General features: G+C 32.9%; 1 pseudogene; it reads left to right on the top strand.

Annotated features, from left to right (window-relative positions):
- The first annotated feature begins 5,911 nt into the window (after positions 1-5,911).
- On the top strand, positions 5,912-7,736 carry LOC147385862 (protein NUCLEAR FUSION DEFECTIVE 4-like; annotated as a pseudogene).
- The last annotated feature ends 1,870 nt before the right edge of the window (positions 7,737-9,606 follow it).

Genomic DNA, 9,606 nt, shown 5'->3' with positions numbered 1-9,606 from the left:
CTGTAAATAAAACCACCGACCTCACCCAAATATTTAACACAATATATTATATTTTAACATTAAATAAAACCACCGACCTTAAATGCCTAGTAATATTAATATTAAAATAATAAAGAAATGTAGTCAAAACTTTTTAGAATTTTTTTAAAATAGCAAAAATCTAAGAAAAACTTCTTGCAAAATGCTAAATAACCTAAATTAACAAAAAAAAAAAAAAAAAAAAAATCTAAATATTTAAAGTCAAAAATATACTTCTCATACTAAGAAAATATAATCCTAAATGCTAATTTAAGATCTAATTAATAAGTCTCAATCATCCATCAAAATTAATATAAATTATTTTCTAAAATACCTTCAAATTGTTAGAAATTTAGAGGGTTGAATTTGAAAATACTTTAATATTTATTAGGTATTAACCTTAGGGCGAAAAACCTAATCCCACTTTTTTTACTTTATGCTTTTTTTATTTTTTATTTTTTCTTGTTTTTTGTTTTGTTTTATATATTAGTGTTGTTTTTGCCTTGTGTAATTTTTGTCTCACATTGATTAGGAATAGAGTTGATTTTCAACTCTTATAATATTGTACTTCTATTAGTTTTAAAGTTGATAAAGGTAATGTGTAAATTCACCCGAGCATATGGAACTCAAGAGAAAAATTCAAGGTTCTAATTAGGATTTTGATCCACTAATTTGAAAATCTTAATGCGTGTGTGCACATATGACGTGAAGGCTTATTTTTACTTAAATTTCTAAGACCCATTTTATTTAAACTCTTCTTCTGTTGAGTCCAATTAAACACAATTCTTTTGTCTCATCCTCTCTTTTTTTACTCACCGTTTAATTGTCATTAAAATACGTATATATTGCATTGTGAGACCGCACAAGTTAGTCAAATTTGAAGTTATGCTCCGATTGGAGTACCCTCTTGGAGCGTGGGTTATTGTATCTTGGAGAGCGAATGGTTATAGATTGTGGTACCGTAATAAAAGCGAAATTCTCTTTAGGACAATGCTTCGTATATGCCTCAACCTCTAATTTACAATTAAGTATTTTCTATTGCATCTAATTTTGAAATTAGGAATTTTCTCAATTTTCTTCTATATCTTTCATAGAAATCAGTACCTAGTTTCCAACACAATTTTCATTATCACTATTAAACATAGACTTCTAAAAAAAATTTAGGTGAAAAAAAATACTAAAATCTCAATAAAAGTCACATAAAAGAGCTTTTCAACGTAGTTAACAATTTCATTGTATACATTCATTGTGACTTCAATTACTCTTGATCATTGATGCTTTAATGTAACTAAATTCATTATCTTTTAGCTTCCATCAATGACCAAGAATGGCAACAAATTTGTATGTTTAGTCTTCTAATAAGTGAGAAACTTTTTATCAACTACTACCTCAAAATGATAAATCAATTTCCTTATTAAAAGATCATAAAATCATGAATTGGGTTCTCAACAACAATAGAGTCATCCTTGCTCCTTTGTGTTTATATCGAAGATTTGTGTAGAACTCCAATCAATTATAATAATGTGTTGAGTGTATATTTTCCTCCACTCTCGGGTGTGTCATATCCAAATTAAGTCCCATGGCCCTCTTATATTTATAGTTCCCCCCTTTTTCAATATATTGATCTTTTTAGAGTAGTTGGTTAGATATATGGTATCAAAGTGTTAGGTTCTTATAGGTCATGGGTTCGAATCTTTCCACCCTTATGGGTGAGGAGTGTTGAGTGTATATTTTCCTCCATTCTTAGGTGTGTTAAACCCGTGACCCTCTTATAGTCATAGTTTCTCCCCTTCTCCAACATTTTGGAGTAGTTGGTTGGTTAACATAATGGAATCCATTTTCTATATTCATTGAAGATTGATTTTGATTCTTACATTATGAGTGCGATTTTGGCGACCCTCACTTTAGAGACCAAAAGACCTTGCATAACCATTGACCCACGTGGCATACATAATTTAACAGATTTTCTCACACAATGATTTTTTTTTTCTTTCAAAACTAACCTTAATCGTTAATACTAATTTAAGCATTACAAATAATGGATGAGTGATTGTTTGCTCACAGACCAACACTGTTTTGATGTGTGGTGCTGATGACATAAATAATAATAAGAGATTTTTCCTCTCTCTTGCCTATGGTAAAAAATCAAAATTTCCTGATAAGATCATCTCGTTGCACTCAAAAATATGATCTAATGCAAAAGTATTGTAGAGGATGAAATTCTATGAATTTCAAAAAAATAAAAAATAAAAAAAATATATTTTTCATTGGTGTATTTTAATTTTAAATTTGGGTGCTAGGTAGCCGTTAATTTTCAACATCATTGATCAAGCTCGAAATTTAAAAAAAAAAAAATTTCATTTTTTTTTACCATGAGGTTTTTCATGAAATCTAGAAGATTGTAGGGTTTGATTGCAAATATGATAATCCATGTGGATCCCACCATACTTTTAAATTTTTGGAATCTAGAAATAAAGATTTCTCGACAATGGATGGGTGGGCAGGAGAAAGAAATTTCCTTTTTATTACTTACATCATCAATGCTAGGACTGTCAATGGATGCTTATCGGTTTGAATACAGTAATATTCGAATCCGAATCTAAAAATTTTATTTGATATTTGAATTCGAATCCAATTATCCTATCGGATATCAGATAATATCCGATTAGAATTCGAAAATTTTGTATATTAAAAAAAACATAATTTTTCCTTATCCAACTAATTTTTCATTATTACAAAAAAACCTATTATATCTTACACTATGTATATAATAGATAAATAAAATAAAATAAAATAATATATATTCCGAATCAAATATTATCGAATTCGAAAGGTTAATATCTGAATCCATATCCAATAAAGATTCGAATATATAAAATTATCCGAATTCGAAATTTTTGAATAATATCCAATTTTTCGAATTCGAATTTGAATTTTCGACTATCCATTGACACCTCTAATAAGTGCCCCATGTCAAAACGGTGTTAGTCTGTAAGCAAATTTGCTTACATTGTCGTGAGCAAACAATCACTCAATAACAAATCCCATGTTGCTTCGTTTTTCTGTAGCTCTCCCTAGGGCTTCAATTACAATCAAGAGATGATCGCATTTTTAAAAAGAGTAGGCGATAAAATAACTCGTCAGAGAAAACTATTTATTCCAATGACTCCTATTTGTGATTATGCAATTACTATTTATCACGATAATAAAACTATATTGGCCATTTCAGGAAATAGAAAATATAAGGGTAAATAAAGGTATATAGGCCTTAGATATAATATTATTCGACAGATGTTGACAAATGAGGTGATCGTGCTCAAGTACATACCAACTTTAGAAATGGTAATGGATCCATTAACAAAAGCGCTACCCAGAGAGGTAGTTTTGAGAATCTCGAGGGAGATGGGCTTAAGATCGATATCCATGAAGACAAAGTAGTAGAACCTCAACTTAGTATATTTGAAGATACCAATTTCTAAGTTCAAAGAGATAAGAAGTTACTTTACTATCTTTGTAAGTGCACACACTATTTATATATTGGTTACCCTATGATGTTATTTAATGCACATATCTTGTAATATGAAGATGATGAGTTAAACTTTTAATGAATTTGTAGGCTATCTTAAGCTTGGGTGTTAAAGAAGTTACAAAATCATCGATGACAAATTCATCAATATGAGTATAAAAGTTCAACTCTTTTAAACAGAGAATTAGTCATCTTTTTTAAATACTCATGAAAATCGAGATTTAAGCGTATGACTGCAAAACTTATTCATTTGTAACTAATGAGTTAGATTATAATTAGTGTCTATATAATTCCGATTTATTACATAGAATTTAAATTCAAAGTTATAAGCTACTTAAATATTTTATAAACTTTGAATTATATATACAAGTCAAAGGTTCAAACCGTTAGGTACCTATGGTTATACTTATTATGATCATTCTGATACATATCATGTTTATCTCTATTCAATTAATTATTTTTTGAATCAAGTGTGGATTGTTAAAATAAATGTTGTTTAATATTTATTTAGAATAGATTCAAAGAAAATTAATTTAGTTTGTTTTAAAATGATATTTGAAAGTTACTTTATGATTGGTGTATTTTTTTGTTAAAGTAAAAGTATTATTTAAAACATTTCTATTGGTTGATATCTTTTCACATGGATTGAAAATTATAAAAGTATGTTTTGGCTCTTCTTTCAAATAATTTGTAAATCCCACATTTCTTTCTAAATTTTTTTAAAGGGATTTAAATCTATAAATAAGAACATATTCTCAACTCTTTCTTCATTCCAAAGACTCTTTATTAAATCTATTAATAATTTATTTTGATTTTATATATATAAGAAAAGAAAGAAAGAAAGAGGGAGAGAAATACAGAAGAAGGGCCGTTTAAATTTGGATAGGTTCCATAACAGACTCTCTGATCTGAATAGGTGCCTAGTGGTTTCGATGAGTTTCATACCTATTGAATTTCTTAATTCATTTACCAATAGATGTGACTATTGAAATTGTTCTCTATTTATAAAGATCAATTTTGTTAAAAAAATTATTCTAACTTTCTACAAAAAGACATTTGTGTATCCGAAATTCTATGTGACAAAATTTCTCAAAATAGTATAAATTTTGAGGTAATATATAGTTGTGATAAAATTGGACTCTGTTGTATCCTAAAGACAAGTTCATCAGCAACTCATCTACATCTTCATATTCAATCGGAGTGAGGGCGTTTATTATCTATAAGACAACGTAGTGTCTCAAAGTAATTTTTTTCTTTATTTTCAAGTTATATTATTCTTACACATAGTTCATAGAAATTATCAAGAGACGCCCATAGAAGTCTCTATGGAGATCACCTTTTTATAAATGAATTAGTGGTTAGTAATCAGTAGGTAGTTTTTTTGACTTTAACCAACTTAGCTGGGACATTCAAACTGGGTCTGATTACTGTTTGGTGCCCTTGTCAACTACTGGCACAAAAGGGAGAGAGAGAGAGAGACGAAAGGGGCAGATCTGGGGAAGAAGACGAGTTCGCCTCTGTCTGTCTCTTTGGTTTTCTCTTTTCTTTTTTATGAAGAAAGAAGAAAGAGACAAAAGGGGTGGAGTTATGAAATCTATTTTTTATGTTTTATTTTTAAGTAGGTGACATGGCAGTCAACTTTCATTGACTTTTCTCAACCCATGTCAGTGATTATGCCATGTGGCGAGTTCTTTTATCACCAAGTCATGCTGGGGTGACACAGTATTTACTGCAATTCTCACAATTCTAACGTGGAGATGCATATATAATCATAGATGATTTTTACTTGTATCGTATTGTATTGCGAGGAAACACATTTATGTTTATGTGCACATCCCATGTCAGACTTGTGAGAATCCTAGTAAATATATATATATATATTTTTTTTGTCATTTCAGCATTTTTCTTAACAAAAAAATATAGAAAAGAAAAACCTTTTTCTACCTAATGGCTTTGAAAATGTACTGTCAGTGAACCAATAAATTTTACACTGTGGTAGTTATTTTGTATGTAACAGCTTATTATTAAGGTGGCATTTTCTGAATGGTTGAACTGCACTAAGCGAAAAGGAAGCTATAGAGGATCTGCTCCCCGCTAAAGTGGGGGTCGCCAAAATTGCACTCTAACTATGGGTTATAGTGGTTTAAGATATTTTGTGGGCATCACAGTCAACAAAGTCTACGATAACACACTTCAATATGTAAGAGAATATATGATGCATCCTATTCTCTTACATTCGTTACGTCAACCATCAAGTTCTCTCTCAATATATATATGAACTCATCCATTGCACACATATCTCAGCTTAACTTTTACATGTAGTGTGATCCGTCCTCACTACCATCCATCCAATACTTGAAACTTCGTTATAGGGGAGCAAACAGAGATGATGGTGGCTGAGAAAGGTGGTGGTGGAGGCGGTTGTAGAGAGGTGGAACAACTAGCATGGCAGGTGTACCGAGGCCGATGGTTCATGGTGTTCACGTCATTCCTAATAATGGCTGTTTCTGGATAGACTAACATCTTCAGTATATATTCCGACAACATTAAGTCATCTTTGGGGTACGATCAAACGACGCTCAATTTGTTAAGCTTCTTTAAGGACTTGGGCGTGCATGTTGGGATCCTATCAGGACTAATCAACGAGGTGACACCACCATGGGTGGTGCTATCGATGGGTGCCGCAATGAATTTTGCAGGCTACTTCATGATATGGCTAGCTGTAACTGACCGAATTGCTCGACCACATGTTTGGCACATGTGCATGTACATATGCATCGGTGCTAATTCACAGTCTTTTGCCAACACTGGCTCGCTCGTCACTTGTGTCAACAACTTCCCCCAGAGCCGAGGCATTATTTTAGGCCTCTTAAAGGGCTTTGCAGGCTTAAGTGGTGCAATAGTGACTCCACTCTATCTTACCTTTTATGGGGATAATTCAAAGGGACTAATTCTCCTTATAGCCTTCCTTCCTGCTGTGATATCTGTGTGATCTGTTCATACTATAAGGATCATGAAGGTTGTTCGAGAGATGAATGAAGTCAAGATGTTCTATAAATTCCTCTATATTTCACTTGCCCTTGCTGGGTTCCTCATGGTTTTAATCATAGTACAGAAAACAGTTGGTTTCTCTCAATCTGAGTATGGTGGAAGCACTGCTGTTGTCCTCATATTGCTCTTTTTCCCACTCTTCATCGTCGTTAAAGAAGAGATTGATCTCTCGAAGGCCAAGAAACAACCCCTAAACAATCCTTCCCAAGTGAAAATAACCGTTGAAAATCTGATACCCATGTCATCACCACCACTCCCAATAATCACAAAGCCATCAAATTCACAAAAGCAAGCTTCTTGTTGGTCTACTATGTTCAGGGCCCCAAACAGAGGAGAGGACTACACTATATTACACGCGCTCGTGAGTGTGGACATGTTGATTCTCTTCTTAGCCACAATTTGCGGTATCGGTGGGACATTAACCGCGATTGATAATTTGGGTCAGATAGGATTATCCTTGGGTTACATGCCTCGTGGTATCAGCACCTTTGTATCTCTCGTAAGCATATGGAACTACCTCGGTCGAGTTGTCTCGGGATTCACCTCTGAAATCTTCTTAACAAAGTACAAATTCCCTCGCCCTTTGATGCTTACATTCATCCTTCTGTTCTCATGTCTTGGTCATCTTCTCATCGCATTCGCCTTCCCTGGTTCTATCTATGTCGTGACGGTGATCATTGGGTTCTGTTTTGGAGCCCAATGGCCTCTTCTTTTTGCCATCATATCTGAAATCTTTGGTCTCAAATACTACTCAACATTGTACAATTTTGGTTCTGTGGCAAGCCCAATTGGGTCTTATATACTAAGCGTACGTGTCGCCGGGCATCTCTACGATAAAGAGGCTACAAAGCAAATGGTAGCTTTGGGTCTCAACAGAGGAGATGGCAAGAAGTTGGCTTGAATTGGTGTCCAGTGTTACAGATTATCTTTCATTATAATTACAGCTGCCACACTCTTTGGGACTTTGGTCTCAGTTTTTTTGGTGTGGAGAACAAAGGAATTCTACAAGAGTGATATTTACAACAAGTTTAGGGAGGCTGAGTCAGTTGCAGAGACAGAGATGGCTATGGCTGGAAACGACATCCAAGTGGTAGGAGTGAGAGACGACGAGAAGTCGATACCAACCACCACAGATAAATAAGAGCATTGAGGGGTTAATTAGTGGTGAATTAAAGGGTTTTGCAAAGTAAATATGACAAGTAGTTGCTGTTATTTATGTGATTTAAGAAATATAATATATGATAAAGTAACAAAATAAATTATAAATATGATAAAAATATTATCTTAATGTTGAAATGAGTGAAGCTTGTATTGGACACAATAACTTTAAGACAAATTTTGTTCCTGTGACGTGCTAACAGTCTTTGGACATTTTGTCTCCCAGGATACAACGCTTCACACATTTACGAGACATCACTCCAAGTGTACACGTACAAATGAACTTGTACTCTTAAGGACACATGAAAAAAAATCTCTTGAAAACAGAGTGATACTATGCAAGTAATAACTCAAAAATTGAATGAATGCAAAAGAGGGAACACATGAAAATTTATAGAATTACAAGTGTCTCTCTGGACAGTCACTAAGATTATTGAAAATGATTGTGACTTTTTGAACAAATGTGTGTCTGTAGAGTTTGGGTTGTGACTGTTTGAACAGACACATATGTCTGTAGAGTTGAAATACCATTTATGTCTCTTAGAACAATCATGAGTTGACTCTATTTGAGTTTCTTAGAATAGTCAAGAGTTGTAACTCGTTGAGTTCAACTCGATTCAACAAGGTTATAGCAAAAGTGGACCTTTCAAATTCTTATGTGCGTATCGCATGCGTACACACGCATTAAGATTTTTCGGACCAATGGGTCCAAATCTCTTTTAGAACTAATGGGCCCTCACGTGTGCGTGGCTTGACCCATATCTTTCTCATACTTACTATACTATGTGAGAGCTTTTATATAAGAATCACACTCTTTAGTTATTTCATTCGATGTGAGACTAAAATTTTATATTACAACGTACAAACAAGTCACTTAACTCTTACTTTCACCTTTTACTTTAACTTTTACTTTTCTTCCACTTCCATTTAAACATTAGGATAAATCTCACATTAATCCAACAATTGCTTTAATATCATCAAAGTCTTTACCCTATCTCAATTATTGGAGTTTGCAATATGAATTCTATTTCACCTTTTAAGTCTACATGAATCATATATGACTTTGAAGCTCGACAAAAACCATATACTTTATATAACTTGTAATGCTGTATGTTGTGAATTATGGATATTTTCTTTTGATTCACCAAGTCCTAGTTATTATTATTATTAGGAAGTTGAATCAAAGGGTTAACTATCGGTTTGACATATTTTCATATTTAGTCACGGTATAGATAAAACGGAATATGCATTGATTCTACCTACAAATCCAATAGAGATATTTAGGATGTTAAAACTTAAGAGAAAATAGTGTTTGTTTTTAATATAATCCATGATCATAGGCACATTGCTGAACCATGTAAATCCTTGTGTTTTGGGCCATTGTGTTATTTTTGTTATTTTATATGTTCACAAATATTTTAGTTTTTTCATAGTCAAATGACCATATAGAGGTAAGGGTGTTGACCTACCCAATTACCTAAAATCGATTGGTTGGTTTTGGGTCCACCATCATGGACCCAATCATTTTCCGATTCTATTTTGGGTAGCCTTCTTAGTGGTCCAATAAGGATGGTGGCTTCGAGTATCCAATTAGTCGATTTTATATATACAAAATTTATTTATAGGAAATCGTATAATTTTTTCTAAGGACACATGTCTCTTGGGAATCCAGACCTACCATGTCAAACATCTACTTGATGAGAACCTAGGTTGAGGCTAATGTTTCCTACTTTTACGGGTATAAAAAAAAAAAAAAGAGTTAGGATGAGATTTCACATTCATGAGATACGCATATAATCGTAGTTGTGTTTCCTCGAGATATGAGTGAAATGCATGTATGATTATGTGTGCGC

Source organism: Akebia trifoliata, chromosome 14 (assembly GCF_017979445.1).
Source record: "Akebia trifoliata isolate Shusen 1 chromosome 14, ASM1797944v1, whole genome shotgun sequence".
NCBI lineage: Eukaryota > Viridiplantae > Streptophyta > Magnoliopsida > Ranunculales > Lardizabalaceae > Akebia > Akebia trifoliata.
The sequence above is the reverse complement of the archived record's forward strand: the minus strand, read 5'-3'. Positions and strand labels throughout refer to the sequence as shown.